The sequence below is a fragment of the Vombatus ursinus genome, unplaced genomic scaffold (assembly GCF_900497805.2).
Source record: "Vombatus ursinus unplaced genomic scaffold, bare-nosed wombat genome assembly UNPS02005197.1, whole genome shotgun sequence".
NCBI lineage: Eukaryota > Metazoa > Chordata > Mammalia > Diprotodontia > Vombatidae > Vombatus > Vombatus ursinus.
In genome coordinates, this window is record NW_020944975.1 from 72,169 (window position 1) to 84,455 (window position 12,287).

General features: G+C 41.2%; 2 non-coding genes across 2 annotated transcripts; both read right to left on the bottom strand.

The window, feature by feature from the left end:
* Nucleotides 1–72, bottom strand: TRNAP-UGG. Its single transcript has one exon. It is a non-coding gene; the product is annotated as a tRNA-Pro (tRNA).
* An 8,073-nt stretch (nt 73–8,145) lies between these two features.
* On the bottom strand, nt 8,146–8,218 carry TRNAT-UGU. The gene has a single exon. It is a non-coding gene; the product is annotated as a tRNA-Thr (tRNA).
* Between the last annotated feature and the right edge of the window lie 4,069 nt (nt 8,219–12,287).

Sequence of the window (12,287 nt, forward strand, 5' to 3'; positions counted from 1 at the left end):
GGGCTCGTCCGGGATTTGAACCCGGGACCTCTCGCACCCAAAGCGAGAATCATACCCCTAGACCAACGAGCCGGCTGCTAAAAACTTCGACCAAAATGCTTATGAGTCTACTCTGCCTGGCTCAGCTGTTCCATTAGATTTATTTGTATTCTTTTAAATTAACCCCAAATTAGCCAATATCTAAGCCAAAGCCATTAGGATAGTTATAAAGTCTCTAATTCCGGGATTCATCTACATTGGCCCACACTGTAATAACCTCAGAACGCAGTCGCCTGAAATCAAGCCTCAGTTGCTCTGATTTCTCTTCAATTTCCTTCTAATCAGCAATCAAGCCACAAACATTCCTGTGCACCAGGCAAGAGCAGACAAGCTTCTTTGCTTTTCTTCACCTCCTCTCCCCGCTCCCAAATTTAATTAATCAGTAACAAGTTATATTGGCTACTTCTCTGTGCTCTGCGAGGTAATATTTAACTTATTTGAAGAAATACATTTGGGCAACTCTGCAATTATTTTGAAACTCCCAAATTGGCTAGGAAGAATTGTTCAGAACTACACATCAGCAAAGAGATTGGAAAACCAAAAAGCAAAAAACTACAAGGACTACAAAGAAGTAGCCCAGTCCCTTCATTTTACAGATGAGGGAATTACAATAAAACTCAGAGAGGTTAAGGGACTTGCCTATGGTCACACAGCTTGAGGGTTGTTAAAAGAGAGAGACCCTCCGGATTTCTATCCATTGTCTCCACATAGGCTCTACAGGTGACTCCTACCCCCAAAAATATCCTGTCCTGCAAAGCTAATCATAAGTCCTTCAGAAAGAAAAGAGAGGGTGGAGTGGGGTACTTGGAACAGAATTTATAACTTCCAATCATTCTCATTGGGGAAAAAAAAATCAGAGTTCTTCACAATCGAAACACAGAAGATAAACAAACTTAGTCTAGGAGCCAGGGCCTAATTTTGAACTATGGTTTCTTCATAGTTCCACCCTCCTCTCTAAGGGTCAGTCAGCTAATCAAAAGGGACAAGCTCTAGGCATGTATATTCAGAAAACAAACAAAAATGCCCTGACAAGAAAAGGAGAAAAGAAAGGAATTTACAGGTCCTTATATAATTGGGAATCCACTTGGAGGCAGGAAAAAGATTGTGTTAAGTGCAAACAAATTCCAGGTATGGAGAGCTGATTACAAAAGATAGCGGGGAGGGGAAAGGAAAGATTCAGTGATTTGGGTGTGGGCTGAGTATGGAGAAGAAAAAGAGACAGATCATATTGTTCCAAACAGGGTAAACTGTAGATACCTAGTATTCATTCCTATCATTTTTTTTCCTCCCCAAGAAGAAACATTGTAACAGAGGGAGAATGAGCCAAACAGCCATCATAACTGTGAATATGAACGTGATAAACTTGAACAGAAAAAAGAATGGATTACAAAGCAAAAGTCAAATAATTGCTCAATACAAGAAACACACTTTAAAACATAAAATTCACAGAGACTTAAATGAAGCCTTGGAGTAGAATTTATTATGATTCAGGTGAATCCAAAAAAGGAGAAGAGGCAATCACAATCTCAAATGTGAAAATACATGAATGAATAAAAGAAAGAAAAAGAGAAGCAAGAAGGGATACTAGATTATATTTAAAACTACTGGAGAGGGAGGGAGGGAGACAATAAGGGCCAGCCAGACTTCCCTGCACATATGTGAAATGGATGGAGTGCTTGTGTTTGGGTACTTGTGCTTGTACTTGGACCCCAATTTCTCCCTAGTCTTAGAAAAACACTGTCTCTGACAATCACTCCCCAGCCCAAGGACACTGCGCCTAGCAATTACTCATGCGTGGGCCCCAGCAACACCCTTATCTCTCTCCCTGGTGCAGCAACACAAAGCTGGGTGAGAGACTGCTGGGCTGCTCAGGCTCCAGCCCTCAGATCATGTCTCTGGAAGCCTCCCAATTCCTTAGTAAGCTCCTGTCTTGTGAGAAAGCTTTCTCTTGTTGCAGAGCATTCTCTCATCAAGACAGAGAGGGAGGGTGCCTTGCCCAGCCCAAGGACTTTTGTGCTTGGCTGGCCCAAGGACTCCTCCTCCTGCCAGACTCCCAAGATCCATACCTCTGTCATCTCCCTCCCTGTCTGTTGTACTCCCTGTACTTTCCCATTCATAGCTCCCAAAGACACCTGGACCTTTAGATTACCTAATCGGTATCCCTGGCATTCCTTTCCCATGCCCTTTTCCATATAAACCCTAGCTCCATCCTCAGTCTCTTGGAGGTTCCTTAAGAATCCTTGCCCGCTGAAAAGCAATAACAATAAACTTTTTGCCAACTTGACTTAAAGAATGCTTGAGTCTGTGAATTCATTCCAGACCACCCTGTCCTGTACTCCAGTCTTTGAGGGGTCTCAACTTCTCAGACTGCAACAAAATCTTTCTTTCATCTTTGTCATGAAACAAAGATATTGTCTTTATGTGTCAAAGAACATTTGGAAAAAAGTAATCATTTTTCTCTAAAGAATAGCACGTTTCATTTTTTAAAAAATCTACTGTCATGCAAATTTTGAGCACAGTTGGGGTGAATGGCAGGCAACAGGACTAGAATAATTTATTGGTCATTACATCATAGGAGGGTATGGACAGATAAACAGCAATTCAATCAGTGATAGTCCCAAGCAGCCTCCCTTGACCCCACCAGCTCTCCCATCCCATGGGGCATAAGCCCAGACTTACTGCTGTAAGACATGTCTTCCAGTCCAAGGTCCAAGTTAATGTAGAGTTTTCAAAGTGCCAGCTTTGGCAGCTGGCCAATTTTCAAAGGTGAGATGATGGGGTCAGGGAACATAGATCAGCAGCAAAAGAGGGATTTCTAAAAATTAACCAAGAAGGCCCATTCAAGATGTAGAAGGTGGAATTATAATTGTGTTGTGCTAGAAAGGTTCAGTATAGAGTTCTAAGTAGAATTGGATGCACTTTAAACCTTAAGTTTAACAGATCTGTAAAAGAGGAGACAGGCCAAGGGAAGTGGGGTCATAGAAGTCTCGGACTAGTCATATAATGATCTGTGCAGTCTATATGCACATGGACAAACTATTGGGAGTCAGAAATCAGAACTTGGAATTGAAAATATAAAATACAGTATAGACAATGTCTCAAAGGAAAGGCCCTAGGGGGTAGAAGAGGGGGAAAAAGGGAAGACTGGGAAAGTCCTTCAACCAAAGGTGATATTTTAGCTGATTTGAAGGAAAGCTAAGTCAGGAGTCAGAGGTCAGGAAGGAGAGCATTCTAGGCATGAGCTACAGCTAGGGAAAAGGCATACATAGTAAAGAGATAGAGTGTCATGTGGGAGAAACAGAAAGGCCACTGTCACTAGACCATAGAGTACATGGAGGGGATTATAAGACTACAAAGGTGGGAAGGGGCCAGGTTGTAGCTTTAAAAGCCAAAGAGATTTATGTTTGATCCTGGAAGTAACAGGGAGCTGTTGGAGTTTGAGTGAAGAAAGGGGAGGTAGTGACATGATCAGACTTACACTTTAGGGCGATTACTTTAGCAGCCGAATGGAGGACCAATTGGAGTGAAGATAGCTTGAGGCAGAGTAACCAACTAGAAGTTTACTGCAGTTGTCCAGATGTGAGGTGAGATTTGTACAGCTTTATAGTCCTGAGTGAGATGGGAGCCTACACCTGAAGGGCAGTCAGATGGAGAGAAGTGAAAGTTTAGGACAGACATTGTAAAGACTTAGCAATAGCCTGGATATGTGGGGTGTGTCCAAGGGAGGAGTTGAGGTTGGCATGAGGTTTGTTAAGCTCCTGTCATGTGCTAAGCATGGGGCTAGGTACTATCTATGTGCATTCTTTGGTCATACATGCTCCCTCTCCCATGCATATTCTCTCCTAATGCATGTGGCCTCTCTATACTGTATTCTTTCCATGTTTTCCTTGCCTAGGTTCTTATTCTTGACATAATATAGAAATATGTTGTCCTCCATGTATGGAGTGTTTACACTTGCTGTTTATTGAACAATGCTATTTAATGCAATGATTTTAGTGTCTAAAGGAAAAGGAAAATTAGTAAGAGCTCATAAACTAGAGCTTTGAGTGGATGGATGCTGACCCAAAACATTATTTGAAACTGGGGTAGCTTTCATGAGGGCCAAGGCTATGGGAAAGGCCTGGATTGTAAATTAGTTCAACACTCAGGATTGTAAGGTTGTACAAATCCTATGTATTGCCCAAATTAAAGAACAATTTGCAGCTCTACAGTCTCAGTGACAAAATTTTGCCCCTTCAAGGCTATTAGTCACTATTCTCATTTTGTGCCACTAAAGAGCTCTAGTTACCTCATATCACCTCATTTCAGGTATGTAACAGGTATCTGTCTTAGGTTGTTTTGGTCCCTTCGGATGCCTTTCTCACTACATGGATCTTAAATAGCTGAGAATTGCATTTACATTTTCTAATTCTTTCTAATCTGAGCATCTCTTCCTCTGTCCTATATGTGAGTCCTCTCAAAAATCATTCTGGGCATTCCATTAAGGTCAGTGAATATATCTCCCCTTTTATATTAATAATCTAGTATCCTCCTCCCTCTATTCTTCCTCCACTTCCACCTCCTAGTTATGATCTAAGCCTCAGTTTCCTCACCTGTAAAATGAGGGTACTGGACTCCATGGCCTCTGTCAAGATACTACTAGGAGACCCTGTTTTCCAGAGCTAAGGCCCAGCAAGCAAGCTGTGCCCTGTGCATGGCATAACAACAATCCTCTGCACTCACCCTCTGGATGATCTCAATCACAGCAAAATCCCAGAATTGTTTCACACATTTATTGTATTGCTTTGACCAGCACCAGGTGTTCTCTGATCTCAGACAAGCACAGAAAAACTCAGACAAATTCCAGTCATGAAGCCCTGCTATGAATCAAATTCCTCACATTGTTGCTGATACCCCTCATTGTCAGGGCTACAGCTCACTTGGTATTCATTGGTATAAGTATTGAGATTGCCTGAACTACAGTGGGTCCCCCCCTGGTGGGGAGGGGGCAGCAGCAGCACATGTGTCTCGTTTCCCTCACCATAGGAAACAAACTTCTGTCTCAGTCTCTGCACAGTTGTTCTTGCCTGTTCAGTCTGTTTGGCTCTGACCTCCACAGGCCAAGAGGTTCGGTCCAGTTGACCCTCTGAAGTCTAGATTTATGAATCCTATAAGCCTATGGATGTACAATACAATGAATCTTACCAAATCTTGCACAGCCTAGAGGCTCATCTCATTTAAACTTGTTGGTTGAGTACATTCAGTTCAATCACTGGATGTCAGGCTAGAAGCTGGGAGATACAAGGATGAAAAGGGCACAATCACTGCCCTGATCACAGTGATTATTTACAATTTGAAACCCATTCATATCTCTCAGTGTCATTTACATTTTAAACCATTTATCTCTAACTGGATAATAATTTTAGTTTACATTTGTACAACAGAATTACAAAGAATTTTACCTCACCTCTGTTCGTGTTCACACAATCATCCCAGAGAAGTAGGCAGAGCAAGTAGATACCATTACCTCCGTTTTACAAAGCAGAAACCCAAACCTCCACAGAATAAGGAATACTGACAAAGTTTCAGAGTTGATAAAGCTCTGGAGCAGAGAGGCTCTCTAATCCTTTCTGACTCCAAACCCAGTACTCTCTCCACTCTCTGCTATATAAGGGTGATTAAAGCATGTTTTTTTTTCTTTTAAACAAAATTGGCATCAACAAGGAGATGGAAAAGATGGATCAAATGAGAAGAAAAAGACTAGAATCACAAGAAATCTCAAAGGGAGGGGCCTGAGCCATAAATTTATTTAAGACTCAGGACTATAGGGTTGTACTAATCCTATCTATTGCCTAAATTGGAAAGCAAATTGCAACTCTATAATCTCAGTGAAAAAATTTACTTAAAAGTAAACCTGTTAAAGGCAATTTGAAATGGAGGGGGTGGGGAATGGGTTTGGAATCCATTCTCCATACTCATTTGTTAGGTTTCACTCAGGATTGTTGTAATTACCTCCATTCCAAGGTTCAAATGCTAGGCCTTTTGGACAGATAGGTAGATGACAGATAGATAGATGATAGATAGATAGATAGATAGATAGACAGACAGACATAGAGATAGAGATAAAGATATATAAAACTTCATTTATTTAGCTCACCTAGAAGGGTAAGCCCCTAAGACCACCCACTCTTGCTAATCAAATTCAAAGGTGACATTTGCAAATCAGAACTCAAAGTGTGGTCTATACCTGGTCTCACAATCTGTATAATTGCCCTAGTAAAATAAGAAGTTTGGACTAGGACCCTCTAAAGTCCCTACCAGCTCTAAATAAATCTATGATCCTTCCTGATGGATAGGTAACAGAAAACCGCATTAATGATGTGCATGAAGCAACGTTAAAAAAAAAAATATTTTTTTCTCCTGTCACTCAGCAAGACAAATTAACATGTATGACAGTATAGCTCTCACACTACTCTTATGATTCATTATCAGTCCATTGAATAAAGAGAAATATAGGTGGGGCTCTATATACATACATATATGTGTGTGTGTATGTATATATAGTCTTGATGTTGGGAGGAATATGTGCTCAAGTTCTGACTCAGGAAGAAGGCAGGTATAGGTAATGTCATGTATATAGGCCTGGCCTTGTTGCTAGGAAGAATTCTTAGCTTAGTACAGTACCCAGCCATACAACAGGTGCCGAATAAATGCTTGTTGGCTAACTGTTCAAATTTTGCCTCAGACTATTTCCTTTGTGTGTGTATATAGACTATATGTGTGTATGTGTGCACGTTTGTATATTTGTATGTATGCATGTATATATTGGCTAAGGCCTGGATCTGAGTTCTGATGTTTTATATTGTTTACATTTACTCTTCATCAGCTCATGCACATCTTCCCAAGTTTTTCTGAATTCGTCATACTAATTTTTTTACAGAGAAGTAATATTCCATTATGTTTACGTACTACAATTCTCATTCATTCCATAACTGATGGACCCTCTACGTTTCTATCTTCTTGATACTAAAAAACAGCATTATTATCAATATTTTTATATACCAGGACCTTCCCTTTCTTTGACTCTGGGGGCAAGTGGCTAGTAACATTATCCATGGCTCAAAGGATAGGAATAATCCCACTCTTCTAACATTGCTCCAAATTATTTTTCAGAAGGTTGGGCCAATTCATAACTCCACCAGCATTAGTGTGCCTGTATTTCCTTCATTTTATCAATCTTTACTGATTTGCTGGGTGCCAGGTAAAACCTCAGAGTTCTTTTAATTTGCTTTTTAAAATTATTATTAGTGATTTGGAAAGTTTTTTCATAAGGCTGGTGATCACTTTCATTTGTTCTCTTAGAATCTGTTCCTCTATCCTTTGACCAAGAAATTAGTTTTAAAAAGAATTTCCTTCAATACATTAGAATCTGCGGAACTCACCCATTCTCCTTTGGGTATCTGGGCCTTTACTGCTGGAAACTGACAAAAGAGGCCTGCAAAGGAAAAGATGAGCAGAGGGAATTAAAAGGGCTAGAGAGCTGGGACAAGGGATGGGACATTCAAAAGAATGCCACTATAATCATACAAGTTTTTTTTTTCCTTCCTTCCTTCTTTTTTCCTTCCACCCATCCTTCTACCTTCCTTCCATCAATCCATCATTCCTCTTTTTCTTAGCAGTGCCTAGTACATAGTAAGCACTTAATAAATACTTGTTTCCTTCTTGAGCACAGTGCTTATAGAACACAGTGTTTAATAAAATGCTTGTGGCCTTGCTTGTTTTCCTGTCTTCCTTAGCACACTGCCTAGCACATAAGTAAGCAATTAATGTTTGTTGCTTTGCTGCCTGACTTCTTTTCTTCCTTACTTCCTTTTTTGTCACAGGATTTTGCACATAGTAAGCACTGAATAAATGTTTCCTGCCTGCCTCCTTGCATTTGTGCTATTTCTAGAAAAACGAAAACAGAAGATGGGAAAACAATAAAAGACTTGAGTGAACGACGAGAAATTAGATAGAGCACGATCGACATTGCAAAGCTGAGATACGGAAATTTATTCTCTTCTCCCCGACATTTTCTTGGTTTCAGTAACCACCTCCTTCAAGGGAAAATAAAACACAACAACCGCCAGGCCCCAGCGAGATTTGAACTCGCGACCCCTGGTTTACAAGACCAGTGCTCTAACCCCTGAGCTATGGAGCCAGCCGTGCTCTCAACTTGCAGAAGCACTCCTATGTTGTCAGGGGCCGATGTGCTGCTGTGCTGCAGAAATGATTGGGGAGGGCTTAGCGCCGTGCGCGCGCCCGCCACAGACCTGGCAGCGGGAGCGGCCCTCTGGCCACAGAGCTGAAGGAAGGCCGGAAGCCAAGATGCACCGTGGGCACAGGAGCCGCAGCGCCCCCATGTGGGGCGGAGGAAGGACCAGAAGTCTGGAACCCAGGAGCGCAGAGGAAACTAGGAGGGAAAGGACGGAGACCCGGATCAGAGGGCAGTGTGTAGAATGGGGCAGAGCCCTAGCCTGCCAGTGGAGAAGCGTGGGTTCGAATGTCTGCAAGGTCACTCACTCACTGCCCAACTATGTGACTTTGAACAAATCACCCCTGGGCCTCAGCCAAAAAAAATATAAAGTGGGGGAGCATCTTTTTCCAGTTCTGAGATTCTCTGAAGGCAGAGGGGCAAGAGAACTGACTCTGGGGAATGGCTGGGGTGGGAGCTGTGGGGATGGGGGAAGGGTTGAGGAAGAGGGGGCAGCAGGAACAAATGGAGGATCCTGCTACCTGCCAAAATCAGTCACTGAAATGAGCTGGTAAACTGCAAGGATGCCCGGCTGGCAGCATATTTGCAGCTGGGAGAGAGAGAGGTAGTTGAATAAGAAGACCTGTTTTTGGGAAATGATTCTGACAGTAGTGGGTAAAATAGATTGGAAAAATGAGATGGGTGAGGTGGAGAGAACAGATTCCTGTGAATATCCAGGTTCAAGGTGATGGGATGAGGGCCGTAATAAGATGGTATTGAGTGCAGGGAAGAGTTGGATGTAAAAGACTTTACCAAAGGTGGAGCAATATTTTATTTCCTAGTTTGCAAGATGAGACCAGAAGGAATAGGGCTGCTGGGCCAACTTTGCCCGGTGCATGCCCCAAGACAACCACTGACAAGTTCATCATCCACAAGGTACTGGACTCCTTTGTGCTGCTTAAGCATTACATCAATGTAGAGCTTAAGCACTAAATTACTGTAGCTGCCCCATAACATGGTGGTGAGGAACCAGTCCCATATTGCTTAAAAGATTGCTAAATCAAATAGGCCCTGCTTCAGGCCTGCAGAAGCTGCCTCCCAGCCCTTACCTGTCCATCAAGACAACTGAGTCCCTTTGAGGAAAATAACATGGCTAATCTATCCACTTCCCACAAAGAGGGAAACAGAGAGAGAGAGAGAGAGAGAGAATCAATAGGGCCTAATGGCTGTTTATGACAGAGAAAAGAATCTGAATTTCCATGGTTTGATTGAGACTACTGACAAAGATGGAGAAGTCCAAATGGGAATATGATTTGGGGGCACAAGAGAAAAAAAAAAGCTGTATATTATGGGCACAAATCTGCCAGAGACAACTTTATTATTTAAATAGTTCTGAGCACCTCTGCTTAGAAAGAGAAAAATCTGAAGGGACAGAAGCATCCCACCTTTGGAAATCTCTCTACCCAAGTAAGTTTTCTTATTACAATGTACAGGGTCAAGTCCACTTGCATTTATCAAGCATCTACCACCTGCCAAGTACTGTGCTAAGTGCTGGAGATAAAAGAAGGGCAAAAGGTAGTCCCTGATTTTAAGCATCTCAATCTGACTGGGCAAACAGCTAAGTACAGACAATATATCTGCAGGATAAACTGGAGATAACCAGCTGAGGGAAGACACTAGAATTAAAGAGGTAGAGAGACCAGATTATTGGCAATAATTCAGAGATCTGAAAAATGTTTCTTTATTTATTGATTTTTTAACTGGGTCTTCCAATCTCACCCATGCTGGAAGTGCAGGCATTACTCAGGGGCAAGCCCCAGTCTGATCAACACCAGAGACTTGACCTGCTCTATTTCAGATCTGAGCTGGTTTACCCTTCCCTAGGCAACCTGGTTACCGTCCACTGCCACAAAGTCACCATATTAAATGTCTAACTTAGTGTGAACACTCTGTTGGATTAGCCCACTGAAGCTCAGAACTCTCTAGTTCCAAGAGATCTTCCAACCTCAGCCTCCCTTGTAGCTAGGATTACACCTGAGAAAGGCTTCTTACAGAAGGTGGAATTTTAGCTGAGCCTTGAAGAAAACAAGGAAGAAGAGATGACAATAAAGAGAATTATAAACATTAGGACAACCAGTGAAAATTCACAGGCAATGGAATGTCTTGTTTCAGGCACAGCAAATGATCAAGTGAGTTTTTTGAGGATGGGGGAGACATGGGATTGTTCATAGGCAGTAAGGAAGCATCCAGTAAATAAGGAAGAGACAGAAGATGAAAGAGAGAGCAGAGATGACAGAAAGGGCAATCTGCTGTAGCAGATGAGATGGAAAGGGATCATTTGTGCATGTAGAGGGGTTTTCCTTGACAAGGACTGGGGCCACCTCTTCAAAACATAGACAAAATTCCATAATCAAGATGAAATAGGAGTACTAAACTTAGGTAACAGTGATTCATATAACAGAACAAGAGTCACAATTTTTGGTACATGAGAAAAAATAACTTTCTTAAAATTTTCTTAAACTATACAATCCCTCTTTAATCACTTACTCTAAGGAGTCTATTTTTTTTCCTGCTCACAGATGAACTCAAGAAATTTGTCTCTAAATGAAATTAATCAAAGACTACTTCCTTTTTGTCTTATACTCTAATAGATTTCTGGGAGGAGTGCTTGCTGAACTGAACAGGCCTCTCCCTTCAAAAACTGGTGAGGCCTTTGATAAGAATGAGGTAAATAGATTTCAATGCATAACATTGTTTCAGAATTGAAAGTTAAAGAAAGACTGATAAAATTTCTCATTCTTTCTTGTTTTGTTTTGTTTTTAAAGAGGGAACTGGGCTGACAGAGGTCCTTTAATGAACTAGCACAAGGAAAAAATGAGGAGTTTCCTTTTAGACCTACTTAGTAGGCCTTTGGTGGAACACAGAAGTAGAACTTCCAACAAATAGCTGGAAATATGGGACTAAAGTTCAGAACAGATGTCAGATCTGGAGATGAAGACAAGTGACACAGGAAATCCCATTCTTGAATTTTTTCCTCAAGCTCCATTTCAGAATGGCATTTCTTATAAGAAATCTAACTGATTAAGAATTGGAAATTGGGGCAGCTAGGTAGTGCAGTAGATAGAACACCTGCCCTCGAGTGAGGAGGACCTAGTTCAAATCAGGCCTCAGACACTTGACACTTAGCTAGATGTGTGACCCTGGGCAAGTCACTTAACCCCATTGCCTAGCCAAAAAAAAAAAAAAAGAATTGGAAATTGAGGGAAAGCCCATCAATTGGGGAATGGCTGAACAAGCTGTGGTATGTGAATGTAATGGAATACTATTATGTTATCAGAAATGATGAGCAGATGGATTTCAGCAAAACCTGGAAAGACTAACATGAACTAATGCTCAGTGAAATGAACAGAACCAGTAACAGCAACTTTGTTCGATGATCAGCTTTGATAGACTTAGCTTTTCTCAGCAATACAATGATCCAAGACAATTCCAAAAGACTCATGATGGAAAATGCTATCCATATCCAGAGAAAGAACTATGGAGTCTGAATGCAGATCGAACATACTATTTTCACTTTTTTTTTTTTTGCTTTTTTGTTTTTTGTGGTTTTTCCCTTTTGTTCTTTCTTCTTTCACAATATGACTAATGGGAAATAGGTTTAACATGATTGCACATGTATAATCTATATCAGATTGCTTGCTGTCTTGGGGAGGGGGAAGGACAGGGAGGAAGGGAGAGAAATTTGGAACTCAAAATCTTATTAAAAATGAATGTTGAAAACTATCTTTAGATCTATCTTTAGATGTATCTTTAGATGTACTGGGGAAAACTAAACTACTATTTACAAAAAAAAAAAAAGAAAGAAACCTAATTGATTTGATTTCTATTTAACTTTTTAAAGTGTAAACTTGCACTTACATTCTCACTGACAGGTTGGCTTCCTCTTTAGAGGGTGGCTTCTCCCTCAAGTTCTAGGGTCTGCCCACCAGTGTGCATCCCATTAAGACTGCTGCTAAAGACTTCCTACCAAGATGGC